Raw genomic sequence first — 16036 nt, 5'->3', positions numbered from 1 at the left:
ATTAGGAAAAAGTTAGATACTCAACACTGGAGAGATATGGCTCAGTTGGCCGATAGAGTTTGACAAGTCGAAAGACTGAGGGCTGAAAAAAGCTAGAACTCACAAATATAAAAGAGAAAAGGTACTTACATAGAAACCAATGATAGTGATCAAGAATTCAACACAGCCTTTGAAGATGTCGAAGATTGTGAGGTTAATGTTGTTGAACTAAAACCTGGGCCTCCTTATACATGCAAATTGTTGAGGTCATCTGATGGGAAGAATCATGTCGAAACAAAAAATGATAAATATGTGGCTAAAACCTACACGTTTGATGTGATTAAATGTGATGATATTTTTTATCTCTTAGTTGCTAATGGTCAAGTGGTAGTGCCTAATGGTTTAAAAATTTCACCACTAGAGCAACGTAAAAAGAGAGGTTTTTGTAAATATAATAATTTTTTGGGACATAAAACTCCACATTGTGTACTTTTCAGGGATTTGGTTCAAAAAGCTCTGAATGAAGGCATACTAAAATTTGGAGACAAAACAAAGCCTCAAATGCTAGTGGATGTTGATCCTCTGAAAGCTGTCAATGCAATGTACACTGAAGTTGCAGATTGGAATGTGATGGAGGCCATTGTTGATGTTGTCGAAAATTTGTCTGTTGAAGCAAAAGCTGATGTTGTTGAATGTCAGATGGTGGAGGTTTCTGAAGACCCCAAAAGTGCTGATGAAGTCATTTCAGAGTCTCAATTTGATGAGAATGTAGCTTATCTTATGGCTGAAGAGGAAATGATTGATTTCCTCAATCATTGCAGGTTGAAAAACTCTGAGGTTATGTTATGCCACGGATGTAGTTTTGTGTTTGACAAAGAGGCTACTAAAAGTCTTTAGGGTTTTATTCCAAAATCAAAGAAAAGAGGAAAATGGTTTGCTGATCATAGACCAAAGTTATCTTTCACCAAACGTTACATTCATTTCATCAATAACTCTTCAACCACTAGTTATGTTAATAAGAATGGTGAAGGGAAAATTTTTGTGCCTCATGCTAAGGCTCCTGTTCAAAAGTGGGTTCATTCAACCCATAAAAATGTTCAGTATGGGAAGAATAATATCGTGAAAGGAAGTACAAGTACAACTGTTATCAAAACTGTTGCTGATACTAAAACTCCAAATGAGTCGAAGAAATATGCTTACAATAAATATTACAAAGGGAAAAATCTCATGACAAGGACTCGGTGGAAAAGGTATCAAAGATCCAAAAAGGGTGTTGCTGCAAATTTTGATGACAAAGTTGTTGACAGAAAAGGAAAGCAAAAAGTGGTCGAAATAGCTAAAATATCAGTCAAAGAAAGGTTATCGCTTCCTCTTGTCGAAGATAATCTTGTTGGAGATGATGAAATAGATTCAAATTTCATGGATTCAGAACCTGACTTTGACGTCATATGCAATGTGGTTTCCATTTTACTTGTAGAATATGATGTGGTGTCTGAAGTTGAAAAATCAGAAGATGATTTTAATCCAGAGGACATGGAGAAATATTGATTCATGTGGCATCAAATTATGGCTGTGATGATAAACAGAAAGCCATATTTGAAAAACCAAATGGTTCTATGAAAGGCCATCTCAAACAATTGTTAATTCAAGCCAAAGTTGATGATATTAGAGTTAACAAAATGCTGGTAGATAGTGGTTTTAATGCCTCAGTCTTTACTTAAGAAGATTGGAAAATTTGACACAGAACTGAAACCTCATAACATAGTTTTGTCGAACTATAAAGGAAAATTTGGACTTTTTCTTGGCGCTCTCTAACTGAATTTAACTGTGGGAACTGTCACCAGATCAACTCTGTTCATGATGGTACCATCAAAAGCTAATTTCAAATTGCTCCTAGGAAGAGAATGGATGCATGGAATATAGGTGTTGTTCCGTCATCTATGCATCAGAGAGTTGCAATCTGGAGGGATGATGATATGGTCGAAAATATTGAAGCAAATCAAAGTTGTTTTCTTGCTGAAGTTAATCAAGTCACAAGGAAAACCTTTGAGAAAAATTTGACAACTATTGTGTCATGTTCTTTTGCAGAATCTGGTTGCACTAGCCAGACAGATGTGAGTTATGTAAGGCTTCACCCAACTCATGGTCTGATGTGGGAAAGGGGGATACCTGACACAGAACCCATTGACTTGATTCCCCCAACTGGTGGAATGTTGAAGATAATCACGATGTTTGAACAAGATGCTTGGAACAAGATTACGGCTTATTTGGCCGAAAATAAGATTAAGAAAGCCTTAAGAGGCCAAGTTACAACAATGTCAACACCAAAATCATCAACATTAATCACCACAAGAAACCATATCGTTTCACATAACACCAATCACAACGAAAATTCACCAATCATGATAACCAACATATTATACACCAATCAAACATCGATTCCTTCTTATTTCATCATATTATCATGAATGGGTGGAATAATTGACAAGCCGGGTCCGTTAGACAGTCTCCAACTTTAAAAGAATAAAAAAAAAGCAATTTTAAAAGATAATTGTAAGAGATAGAAATAAGTAATTATAGGTAGCCCCGAGGCCATCTATTTTAAAAGATGTCCCACACAAGCGCAGTCCAAAAATTTACTACCATCTGAATTAAGAAATTAAACTTTCCCAAAAGCCATTAGGAATAATATTATGAAGAAATGTAAAAGCAAATGTCACCTTCTCTTGTATTCCAACGAATGACCACATACTGTGTTGAATATATTCACATTAATGATTTGATTTTGAAACAAGCGTTGAAGACAAAACCACTGCAGAAGCATGTTTAATATAATTGAAGCAAAGCATGACGTACAAGTATATATACAAATACAAATCCACATGATTAATCATAAGTTCATAACATGCGTTTTTTAAATGATTATAACAAGAGAGCAAATGGTATTTTCAGGACATAATTTTATCATGCATTGGAGATTGGACCATGTTAATTTGTTTACTTAGTATGGGCAAGGACAAATAATCAAATTAACAGTCTTTGATTAATTAAGGTTAAATAAAAAATTGCAAAGCTCTGCCTATGAGATCTCGAATCCCCAACTCCTATCCCACGTTGATTTGGATGAGATTTGGTTGCTTGCTACTTAACTTTTTCAAAAGCAGAGCCATGCCAACCATGAACCAACTCTCACTATATACTACATATAAGTAATATTGTATTTTATTAACTTAATATTCTATGGATCTTGTTAAGGAGTGCCCCCGGAACACTCTTTAAGTATTCTAAGATAAGCAATTATTCTATTAAAAAGTTAAATATTTTGATTTTCAATATTAATTACACACATTTTTATAAATATTTGCTACTTATGGTCCTTAAAGAGTGCCCCAAGGACAGTCGTTAACATTTCCTATATTATATTTCTAAGTTCTTAAGTTGTTAATTTATTTTTAACATGGAATGAAACCAATCAAAAAGGAATACACATAAAATGGCAAACAATCATATACAGGTGGCTACCCTCAATTTGATCAGGTCTTGACCTTTCTAAAATACAAAAAAATAATAATAAAACATATATGGTACTAATAAGGAATCAAAACCCTTTTTCCTAAGGCTGATGGCTTTTATAATCTTTTCTCCCTTGGACTACATCCCTCTCCATGTTTGTCTATAGTTTCTCATACCATGTACTCATTTGTATGATACAAACAAGATTTTCAGATTTTTAATAAACAAATGGAAAGGATTTCCACTAATCTGTACATTGAACAATTTTCCATTTTAATTCAGTCAAAAAAAACTTCCCATTTAAATTATATACACATGTACATATTATACTACCTCTCAGATTATTTATAAACTTCTTTGCAGTGGAAATGATTAGACTTTCACGATAGAGTAATCCAATATTTGAATCCCATTTAAAAGAGGTGTTCATATTTAGTATATGATATTTACAATAGGATTACTAATGTGAAAATATCGTATGAAAAACTCAATTTTGTATCTTTTTTCTACTTACTATATATAAAATATAAATCCCTATGATTTTACCATTTTGCCCTTAAGAGGGGCATTTTTGTAATTTCCTATTGACGGGGTGTGGTTAGTGTCACCTCATCATTTTTAGGGTGCATTTCCCATTTTGCCCCTCACCATTTTTTTAATTATTTTATATTTTTTATATTTTTAATAACTTTTATAATTTTTATATTTTTAATAACTTTTAAGCATTTCCCATTTTGCCCCTCACCATTTTTTTTAATTATTTTATAATTTTTATATTTTTAATAACTTTTATATTTTTATATTTTTAATAACTTTTATAATTTTATATCTTTAATAACTTTTAAATATTTTTCAATTTTTATTTTTTAACTATTTTTCAATTTTTCACCCAAATTCAGTTGCTTCTACATTGCCGTTTTGGGAGATTAAGGTATCGTTTGAACCGGCTTTTTTCCAACTTCTTTACATTTTTAAGGAAAAGTTAGGTCAAACACACTATCAATTATTTTAATTTCAATATTGTTTAATCATCTTAACCTCACAAATATTTTTATTCACACTGTCATTTAGTGATACCAAATACTTTTATTTTATTTCTTCAACCTCGCAAATATTTACGCACACACATTAACGTTTAGAGTAATATTTTATGTATGTCTGTCTATGTTTTTGTTACGCTGATGCATATAATTTTTTTTAGTGTTGCTTGGTTGAGTGCTACCTCACCGATTTTTTTTTAACTATTTTCCAATTTTTTTATTTTGAAAAACTTTTAACTATTTTCCAATTTTTTATTTTTAACTATTTTCCAATTTTTTTCTCCCAAATTAAGTTGCTTCTACACTGCCAATGTGGGAGATTAAGTTACCGTTTGACCCGATTTTTTTTTTTTTGCTTCTCTACATTTTTAAGGAGAAGTTAGGTCAAACACAATATCAATTAAGTACTTACTAGAACGGAAACTTTTTTTAATGCATAAAATTGAATGGAATGAGCTTTGGCCAAAAGTTGTTGAATGCTACTTTAAAAAACTACTTCTCGACAATATATTTCACAATCACCTCTTTTCAACTCACGTTGGGAACCTTTTCTTTTATTTTTTAATATTATATTTCAATATGTTTTCTTTTCATTTAACTTTATTTTATTTTATTTTTTTGAACCGTTCCATTTAATTTTATTATCTTTTTTTCAAAAGAATTTTATTATCTTTTTACCACTTATATATTTAATTTCAATATTGTTTAATCATCACAACCTCACAAATATTTTTATTCACGCTGTCATTTAATGATACCAAATATTTTTATTTCCTTTCTTCAACCTCGCGAATATACACACACACACATTAACGTTTAAAGTAATATTTTATGCCCGTCTGTCTGTTTTTTGTTACGCTAATGCATATAATTTTTTTTAGTATTGCTTGGTTGAGTGCTAACTCACCGATTTTTTTAACTATTTTCCAATTTTCATATTTTTAAAAACTTTTGACTATTTTCCAATTTTTTTATTTTTAACTATTTTCTAATTTTTCTCCCAAATTCAGTTGCTTCTACACTGCCGTTGTGGGAGATTAAGATACCATTTGACCCGTTTTTTTCAACTTCTCTACATTTTTAAGGAGAAGTTAGGTCAAGTACAATATCAATTAAGTACTTACTAAAAAAGGTACTTTTTTTTAATGCATAAAATTGAATAAAATGAGCTTTGGCCAAAAGTTGTTGAATGCTACTTCAAAAAACTACTTCTCGACAATTTATTTCACAAGCATCTCTCTTCAATTCACGTTGGGAACCTTTTCATTTATTTTCTAATATTACATTTCAATATGTTTTTTTCTGCCATTTAATTTTTTTTAGCCGTTCCATTTAATTTTTTTAAGGAGGTTCCATTTAATTTTATTACCTTTTTTTCAAAGAAACTTTATTATCTTTTTATCACTTATATATTTAATTTAAATATCATTTAATCATAACAACCTCACAAATATTTTTATTCACACTATCATTTAATGATACAAAATATTTTTATTTTCTTTCTTCAACCTCGCAAATATACAGACACACATATTAGCGCTTAGAGTAATACTTTATGTGTGTCTGTTTTTTTGTTACGCTAATGCGTATAATTTTTATAAAATTTTGATTTTAATTAAAAGTAAAATTGTAGATGTCTTTTCTTCAAAAAAGGTATAGATGCCTAAAAAAATTATGCTTATCTTACATACACACACATACATACACACACACACACACACACACACATAAAAGGTATAGATGCCTAAAAAAATTATACTTATCTTATATATATATATATATATATATATATATATATATATATATATATATATATATATATAATGCACCTTTATATCGTAACAAACTATTCATATCTTTTTCTTATTCAAAATAACTAAACATTGCTAAATAGAAAAGGTATTATTTTCTATTTTGTCAACATCAGATGCTAGGATTTTGTATAAGTTTGATAATGACCCAAGAGCCTAGACCGGTCGGTAATGCCGTTGAATAAACGAAGACTTCCTTTATCCAATGCTGTTTCAATATTGAAACTCTTTGATTTCCTATTCTTCCGGCTCGATGCTAACTAAAGTCCGAAGGACGACCAAGGTTTTCCAATCTTCCAAGTTAAAGGACATATCCTATTAACTAAGGAATCCCTTTTCTCATGGAAAATTGCACTTTCACTTTTTTTGCTTCGATTATGTCTGTCTTCGCTCCTCTCACAATCATTCGATCGAGCAGCTTCGCTCCTCTCCTGTCGAGTGCCTTTGATCCTTGGTAGGTCTATGGTAAATCTATGGACTTTCCATTTTGTGTCTATTTCTGCTACTGTCATGATTGAGATTCTAACCTGTTATCTAGCGGTGCAACAGGGACAACGATAGACCGATGCCAAGCAAAGCAATGCTACCCGAAGACTCAAATGAATACTATCGATGACGCCCATTTCTGGTTTTCTTCGAACCAATGGGACATCTCCAGCGACTTCCTTATGTAGTTGGAATATAGTTGATGTAACACTATGGGAAAAATACTCTGTAGCTTTATCATTTATCATCTATTTACCTTGAGTTCTTTGCTTCCATTTTGTAGTCAATGGAAACCCAAGTATATGTAGCAATTGGTCAGGTTCGAGGCTGCTCATCAACCTACATCATCCGGTTGTTGAGAAGTTTAAGACTTAGTAAGTTTGCATTATGATTTCACAATACAGTGTTAGAGTAACTTATTATTTCACAATCCGATTTGATTGTTTTTTGACCATGTTTCTTGAATTGTTGTCGTGACCTTAACACTTCTCAAGCTCAGAGTCAAAGCTTCAGTTAGAACTTAAGTCAGAGTTCGACTTCTTCTCAACGTACTTCGTACAACGATTTTTCCAAACTGTCTCAGGTTAGGCCAATTGTTGAATTTATAAACTTAGTCAATGTCTTCTTTTTTATGAACAAACATGCTTTGAGTTTTTTTACGCACAAATTAAAAATACATATTGCATTATTCTTTATTTCATGTGCATAATTTGTGTTAGGAAACATACTGCATCACTATTTGGAAAACAACTAAATTCAATCCTAACCAGTTTGGATTGTATTATGAGAGTTGCACCAGATGTTCGAAGACATCAATGTCAAATGGTGCTAGCTATATACACACATGCAAAAGTGATGCTTAATTTCCATTTGTTTCAACAATGTTAATTGGTCAACGGGGTACATATAATGTACATGCATGCATTTATCTAGACTTTATAGGAAGATAATAGGAAGATAAATTAGAAGTCATGATACATTTTCTTTAGCTTAAAATATGTTATGCTACCTTTATTTTATAAATTATATGTAACTATATTCGCATACATCTTATCCATGTAAATATACATTAGACTAATATTGCAGTTATTTTCATGTTTAGCATTTCCCAAACGAGGTGTCAAGAACAATTCTGAAAGGAAAGCGCAAAACAATCACTCTCATTGATGACCAGACACAGAGACAATATAATTGTCACCTCATTACCGACAATAGAGTAAGCTATGAAAATTACTTGTGTGGGCAGTGGTTCAATTTCTGCAGATAACGAGTGATGGAAGAAGGTGGTAAGCTCATCTTTGATCTCGAAAAGTCACAGAAGAACTTGCAAATTCGAGTTGTTTCAAAGTAGATCTTTGTTGTTGAATTATTTGAACTTCTACTATTTTGACGTATCGTTTTGGACTGTAGTCGTAAACTATCTTGACTTTGAGATGTCATTTGTTCTTTTCATTTTGTCTGAAGTAAATATTGGCAAAAATCCCTTTTTGGTTAGCCTATGAAACTTGCAATCTTTTTTATAAACCTAACTATTATGTAACGTTAATTTGCACATTGTTGGTTCCTTCATTGGTTCCAATTAGTATCATGGTAATTGTAATGTTGTTTTCCTAATCTCTTGAAGAAAATAAAACATGCCCTTTTCCTACAGTAAATCTTTATAATGCTTTGGTAATTGTTTTAGAAATGTACATATATATAACTTCTAATTAACACTGCAATTTGTTTTGTACCTAGCACTTCTCAAATGAGATATCAATGACATTTCTAAAAGGAACACGGAAAACAATCACACTCATCGACAAACAAGCTCAAAAAAAGGTATAAGTGTCGTTTGATAACGGCAAAGAGAGCAAGTTACAAAAAATACTTAAGCGGTCAATGGTTCAAATTTTGCCGAGAACATATGTTAGAGGTAGGTGATAAGTTAATTTTTGATCTAGAGAAGCCACCTAAAAATATGCACGTTCAAGTCGTTTCTAAATAAAGATTTGGTGTTCATGATCTGCACTTTCAATAGATCACCTTAACTCTAATCCTAGACTAGATTATATTCACTCACCGATGCTACTTCTTTGCTTGATTTCATTTGATGTAAATATGGGTATCAATCATTTTTTGGTAACTCTATAACAACAACACTCTTTTTTATAATTTTGGATAATATGTAAATTCACACATCACTAGTTCCTTTATTGGTTCCAATTGTTTTCATCCTAAATGTTATGTCAATTCCTAATCTCATAAACTGATTATATGCTCTCTTAATCAGCCCATACACATTTTATGGTGAATCACAATGTTTCATCGTTTTAACATCTCTTCTTTCGAAATTTTTTTTTATCAAATACGTTATTGAACCCGTGCGAAGCACGGGTTTGTAACTAGTTATCTATGAAAATAATTTAAGAGAATTAACAAGAAGTGTGTTGGAATAAAAATATAAAATGTATCTATAATTTGGAATGTGCTTGGAGAATGTACTTTGGGACAAAAGTACTATAAAATAATTCATACTATCATTTACTTTTGTCTATTTTTCATTTTTGTTTACCAATATTTACCGTTGATCATTTTTTAAATTGGATTTTTTTATGTCAAGTTTCCCCCTCCCCGCAATTAGTGTGTCGATAATCTTTCGATCTTCATCGAATATATATGATTTTAATGTTTTATTTTTAACTTGTAATCATTTGAAGTTTGAACATACCAAACTTTTTTTTTTAAGAAATCAAAATAAAATTATATAACTATACCAAAGAGCAAAGGATAAGTCAAAGAAATCAAGCTTCAACTCAAGGAAGTTCAGGAAGCAGATTAAAAACAGTTTAATGGCAACCTGGGAAGATTTAAACAGTGAATCTGGGTCTGAAAAGGAAGAAGCTGAAGAAGATGTAAAAGTAGCTGTGGGGTTAGTAGCTACTGTGACTTCAGAAGTTGAACCTGACTCAGAAACTGAAGATGAGAATGAGGTATACTCTAAAATTTCCAGAGAAGAACTTATTGAGTCTCTTAAAGAACTCCTTACACATTTTGAACTTAGAACCAATGAGTTGAAAGATTTAAAAGAAAAATATGTTGAGTTAATGAAACAACAAGAATCAACTTTATTGGATCTGAAAGCTTCTGAAGAAGGACTTAGAGACTTTGACTTCATCTGTAAAACTTATGAAGAGAAGCTCAAGTTTCTTTGTCAGAAGCTACAAGAAAAGTGTAAAGGAAAATCTTTAAGTAAACATGAAATTGCTCTTGAGGATTTTATTATATCTGGTATTGACAGAAGCAAAGTTGCTTCAATGATTTATAGCATTTACAGAAACAATGGTAAAGGGATTGGATTTTCAGGAGGGAAACATAATGAAATCAGTCTTAAAGCATGTTGTGAATGCATCAAGGAAGGATTGAAAACCTTCTTTGTACCTCAAGGTGCTGAGTTTGAAACTGTAGTTCAGTCAGAACCTGAAGCTTCCAGCTCTGAGGCTAAGATTACTTCAAAGCCAAAGAACTCTAAGCCAAAGGCAATGATAAACTCTGATTCTAAGACTTCAAAGATCAAGATTCTGAAGTGAGCAGAACCTGTTCCTCAGAGTCTGTTGAAACCTGAATCTGATGTCCTGAAGTCTAAGTTTCAGAAGAACAGAACAGTTATTGCTCCTGGGGAATCAAAACCAAAAGTTATTAAACCTAAGGTAATGATTAATCATAAGCTATCAAACTTACAGCACAAGGTACAAGAAGTGAAGAGTAAAACTTCTAGTATTAACCTCAGAGGACCCATAAAACAATGGGTATCTAAATCTGAAAATGTCAATATTGCAGATATGTCTAAGAGCAAAGGAAAAGCAAAAATCATGGCACCTAGACAGCGGTTGCTCAAGACATATGACAGGAGAGAAGTCTATGTTCCTCACCCTCACAATGAAAGAAGGAGGAAATGTGAAGTTTGGAGGCAACCAGTCTGGCAAGATCATTGGTACAGGAACTATTGGTAACTCCTCTATCTCAATTAATAATGTGTGGTTGGTAGATGGTCTTGAACATAACCTTTTAAGTATCAGTCAGTTTTGTGATAATGGTTATGATGTGATGTTTGGAAAGACCAACTGCACAGTAATCAACAAGGATAACAAGTCTATAGTATTCAAAGGAAAGAGGATAGAAAATGTCTACAAAATTAACTTCTCTGAATTGGTTGATCAGAAGGTAATTTACCTTCTATCAGTGAATGATAAGAAATGGATGTGGCACAGAAGGTTGGGACATGCTAACTGGTGATTAATCTCTAAGCTTAGTAAGTTACAGCTTGTCAAAGGCCTACCAGACATTGACTATTATTCAGATGCACTTTGCGGTGCATGCCAGAAAGGGAAGATTGTGAAATCATCTTTTAAAACAAAAGACATTGTCTCAACCTCCAGACCCTTAGAATTACTTCATATTGATTTATTTGGACCAGTTAGCACTGCATCCTTATATGGAAGTAAATATAGATTAGTTATTGTTGATGATTACAGCAGATGGACTTGGGTAAAATTCCTGAAAAGTAAGGATAATGCTTATGAATGATTCAGTAACTTTTGCACTCAAATACAGTCTGAAAAAGAAATGAAGATTTTAAAAGTAAGAAGTGATCATGGTGGAGAATTTGAAAATGAACCATTTGAAACTTTTTGTGAAAAACATGGAATTGTCCATGAATTCTCTTCTCCAAGAACTCCACAGAAAAATGGGGTTGTAGAGAGAAAGAATAGAACTTTACAAGAAATGGCTAGAACCATGATTCATGAAAACAATTAGGCTAAACATTTATGGGCAGAAGCAGTGAATACAGCATGTTATGTCCAGAATAGAATCTATATCAGACCTATCTTGGAGAAAACAGCATATGAACTCTTTATGGGAAGAAAACCCAATATCACTTACTTTCATCAATTTGGATGTACCTGTTGCATTCTAAATAACAAGCTCTACCTAAAGAAATTTGATGCCAAGGCCCAAAGAGGAATCTTTCTAGGTTATTCTGAAAGATCAAAGACATACAAAGTGTATAATTTAGAGACATTCTGTGTTGAAGAATCCATGCACGTTAAATTTGATGACTGAGCCTGGAAGTAAAACTCTAGAGCAAGATAAAAGTATTGCAGATATACAGGTTCCTGAAGATACTCCAGAACCTGATCAGATAGCTGAATCTGAAGATAGTCCAGAAGTTGAACCAACTTCAGAAGCTCAAAATGAAGTAGCTTCTGATGAAGCTCAAGATGGCTCTTAGCAAGCTAATCAATCCAAGAATACATTCAAGTATAAGTCTTCACATCCTGAGGATCAAATTATTGGGAACAAAGAGAGTCCTAGAAGAACAAGATCATACTTCAGACAAGAAGAGTCTATGATAGGGCTGTTATCAGTGATTGAACCTGCTACAGTTGATGAAGCACTTTCAGATGATGGATGGATACTAGCTATGCAAGAAGAGCTCAATCAGTTTCAAAGGAATGATGTGTGGGATCTGGTACCCAAACCTCAGCAGAAGAACATTATTGGAACAAAATGGGTATTCAGAAATAAGTTGAATGAACAAGGTGAAGTAGTCAGAAACAAAGCAAGACTGGTTTCTCAAGGCTACAGTCAACAAGAAGGCACTGATTAAACTGAAATGTTTTCTCTTGTTGCAAGATTGGAAGCAGCCATGTTACTTCTATCGTATGCAGTAAATCATGGCATTATATTATATCAAATGGATGTCAAGAGTGCATTTCTCAACGAATTCATAGAAGAAGAAATGTTTTTCAAGAAACCTCCTGGTTTTGAGGATCTTAAGCATCCTGACCATGTTTACAAACTTAAGAAATCACTATATGGCTTGAAACAAGCTCCCAGAGCTTGGTATGATAGACTAAGTAATTTCTTGATTAAAAATGATTTTAAAAGAGGTCAGGTTTTCACAACACTCTTCAGAAGGACTCTTGAGAAAGACACTCTTGTTGTGCAAATATATGTTGATGATATAATATTTGGTTCTACTAATGCATCTCTTTGCAAGGAATTCTCTACGTTAATGCAGGATGAATTTGAAATGAGCATGATGGGAGAGTTAAAATTCTTCCTTGGAATTCAAATCAATCAAAGCAATGATGGAGTATATGTTCATCAAACAAAGTATACAAAGGAGCTTCTCATGAAGTTCAAGCTGGAAGATTGTAAAGTGATGAACACTCCAAGGCATCCAACCTGCACCTTAAGCAAATAAAATACTGGATCAACAGTAGACCAGAATCTGTATAGAGGTATGATTGGTTCTTTGTTATACCTCACTGCATCTAGGCCAAATATTTTATTCAGTGTATGCTTGTGTGCAAGATTCCAATCAGATCCTAGAGAATCTCATTTAACTGTTGTTAAGAGAATCTTCAGGTATCTGAAAGGAACAAAAAATCTTGGACTCCTTTATAGGACATCCCTAGATTATCAATTGGTTGGATTTTGTGATGCTGATTATGCTGCTGACAGGATTGAAAGAAAATCAACCAGTGGCAACTGCCAGTTCTTGGGGGAGAATCTGATATACTGGGCTAGCAAAAGACAAGCAACTATTGCTATGTCTACAATAGAAGCAGAATACATCTCAGCTGCAAGTTGTTGTACACAACTACTTTGGATGAAACATCAGTTGGAAGACTATCAGATTAATGCTAACATATTCCCATTTATTGTGATAATACTGCTGCTATTTGTTTGTCAAAGAATCCTATTCTACATTCAAGAGCCAAGCATATTGAAATCAAACACCACTTTATTAGAGACTATGTTCAAAAAGGAATTTTAGATATACAATTCATTGATACTGAACATCAATGGGCTGATATGTTTACTAAGCCTTTAACTGTGGAAAGATTTGATTTTATTAAGAAAAATTTGAACATGCATTTTGTGTCTGATTAAATTTGCTTGCTCCTGAACTAGAAGTTAGGTCCTGAAGTCTGTTCAGAAGCAATGGTCCATCAAAAGCTCTTGACTAAGATTCTGAGGAAAATGTGCTTCTGAAGATGATGTCAGCATCTTAACTTCAGTAGTTGAACTCTTTGCTCCTGAATAGCAGAGTTAGTGGAAACGTTGGAAGTTACTTTTTAGTAACACCTGTCCCACTAACTTGGCAGTTCTTCTGAAGAAGTTCAATGTGGCTTAACTGTATTGGTGTATCACGTAAGAGGACAATGATGATTTTAAGCTTTGAATGTACTATCTCGCGCCCCCTATGTCATTAATGTTGTGTTTGTTTGTCCCCTTCAGAATTGCAAACATTTTTGCTCAAAACACTTGGACAAGTCACACACTACTTACTTCACAACATACACTTTCTCTTTTCAACTGATACTCTGCGAAGTAAAACACATTCTCTTCAATCATATCCCTAGAACCCTAAAACTTCTTCAACATCCATGGCGTCTTCAAGTTCTATTCCGGAAACAAACATGCAAGAGGCTCCTGCATATGAAATCAGAGGAAGAACTATGCCCTAGAAGAATGGGATATTAAAGTTCAAACTGAGAATCCGGTGGATTTTACTTCTTTAACACATCATGGTTGTGACATCAAAAGTTACTATGAAGCTCAAGGTCTCATGGATTACTTCAAAATGTTGAATGGTCCAACTTACAAGACTCTTGTTAGGCATTTCTGGGTTAGAGCACAAGTTTACGACTGGAAAGCTTCTAAGTTGGAAGAAACAGAGAAAATCTTGATTAATCCTACTCTAGAAGGTAAAACAAGAGAAGAAATGGGATTGGAACCTTTCACATGCACAGAAATCAGGTCAAACATCATGGGTATTCTTGTGTTCGTTTTGCAAGATGTGATTGCTTTTGTTCTCAGGAGACCATCAGAAGGAAGTTTCAAGGATGGTATAGGTAACAACAAGAATAGCCCTTGGAATGAGGTGGTCAATAAGTCTATGTTCAATAGCACGAAGAAAGGTGCATATAGTGATTTGAGCATGGAGAAGAATATGCTCCTAAAAATCCAGAATGAGAATCTCCTACCAAAAGGTGGTGGTAGTGATCAACCTTCCTTGGAGCACAAAATATTTCTTCATTACTTCATCACAAAGGAAAAAGCAAATGTGCCCAAGTACATCTTCAAGCACATGATCAAAGAACTCAGGGAAAGCAAAGATAACAGGAGATGATGGGTTCCCTATGGAAGGCTTATCTCAGAGATCCTTCATCAAGGAGGGATTCTGAAAGCACTAAAGGAAGTCAACTTCTTCACTGATGAACAGCTTGATACTGAAACAGGCAAAGTCATTAATGGAAGAATACTCAGGAAGATGAATCTGATTGAGAAGGAAGCTTATACTAAGCTTAGCACATATTTAAAGGAATTTGATGCAATGTCCAACCTGATGGATGCGTTTCCTCCAATCTGCAAACAAGATCCTCTTGATGTACATACGAACTTCATTAAGATTAATTTTGCAGAAACTAATCAGAAAATTAGTCTTGAAGACATTCCAGACACCATGTATGGCGGTACTCTACCTGTAGCCAAAAGCAGAAAGACAACGACGAAAGCACTCACACAAGATAAGTATCTGGATGGTGCTCCTGAACAACCAGCCAAGAAAGCTAAGAAGTAGAAAGCTACAGTTCAGGAGAACATAATTGGTCCTACTACCAACTATTCAAGAAGAGGTTGAAGATCTTGAGGCTGATAAGATCTTAACCAAAAGAACAAGAAGTGGAAAGACAACTGAATCTTCACAACTTCTGCCTAATCAACCTTCAACTCCAAAGAAGATAAGGAAGCATGTTGTAAGGAAACTGAAGGTATCATCCTATGTAACAGAAGAGGAAAATGAGATTGAAGCTGCTACTGATCTGGTCATAAGAAAATTGAAGAACAAGAAGGCTGAAGATGCTGCTACACTTCAGAAAATCCAGAAGTTAGCAAAGGAAATTGAAGTCCCTGCCTCTAGCATTTTACAAGAAGATGTTGGTGCAGATGCTCATGAAGTTATTAAGGCTACTGAAGTTGTACAAGAGTTGGTGGCAACTGAAGCTGGAAGTCTGTTGATGGTAGCTGCTGAGGGAGTCCAAGAGAAGAATGTTGGTTGTTCAGAAGCTGGTGTGTCAGGAGCTACAAGAGGTAATCCTGATTCTCCACATAATGTTAATACTATTATAGTAGAATCTAGTTCAACCACATCCT

Source organism: Medicago sativa, chromosome 5 (genome assembly GCF_051527215.1).
Source record: "Medicago sativa cultivar Bolivia chromosome 5, Bolivia_mono, whole genome shotgun sequence".
NCBI lineage: Eukaryota > Viridiplantae > Streptophyta > Magnoliopsida > Fabales > Fabaceae > Medicago > Medicago sativa.
The sequence above is the reverse complement of the archived record's forward strand: the minus strand, read 5'-3'. Positions refer to the sequence as shown.